Source organism: Ipomoea triloba, chromosome 16 (genome assembly GCF_003576645.1).
Source record: "Ipomoea triloba cultivar NCNSP0323 chromosome 16, ASM357664v1".
In the NCBI taxonomy this organism is placed as follows: domain Eukaryota; kingdom Viridiplantae; phylum Streptophyta; class Magnoliopsida; order Solanales; family Convolvulaceae; genus Ipomoea; species Ipomoea triloba.
The window spans coordinates 17520298-17521089 of NC_044931.1; positions in this window are offsets into that span (position 1 = coordinate 17520298).

Genomic DNA, 792 nt, shown 5'->3' on the forward strand with positions numbered 1-792 from the left:
GTGCCACATTCCGTCTGTCCACCACATCCTCATCTCTTGGAAACATCTCAAATTCGAAGGCTTTGAGATCTCTGAATAGTTGGTCGGTTGTGGTGTTTTTCAAATCCCTGTGATCACGCATTGTGATCACCTTCATATCCCACTCCTTGGTAAGGCCTCGTAAGACCTTCAGGTTTAGCTCCTTTTGTGGAATCTCCTTCTCGAGATCATTGATCTCTATTGATAGCTTCATGAAACGAGATTCCATGCTGTCGATGCTCTCCCCTGGCTTCATCTTGAAGTCCTCGAACTTCTTCATGGCCACGGTGAGCTTGTTCTCCTTCTCCTGTTCGTCACCTTCACCAATCAACATCAAAGTATCCCATACCTCTTTTGCCGTTTTGCACTTTCTTACTTTTGGAAAGATGGTTTCGTCTATAGCTCTGAAGAGAATATCCTTGGCAATGTTGTCCAAGTTGTTTCTCTTCCTATCATCACTTGTCCATTCTTCCCTAGGTTTGGGGACATACTTTGGTGTATCTCTGGTTTGCTCAGCAGTCGTGTTTATCATCATGATCTTGACTGGTCCAGATGTTATTACTTCGGCCATCTCATCATGGAGGGCTGATAGATACGCAAGCATGCGTGTTTTCCAGTCATCGAACCTGCTAAGATCAAAGAGAAGATGTCTCGACAACATGCTATCCATTTTAAAATTTTTTTTCGTGCTTTGAAAATATTTTCAAAAGACTTTTCAAAGAAGGATCTCTAGGCAATATAAACAAAGGTTTATATCGATCAGAGAACTTGCTC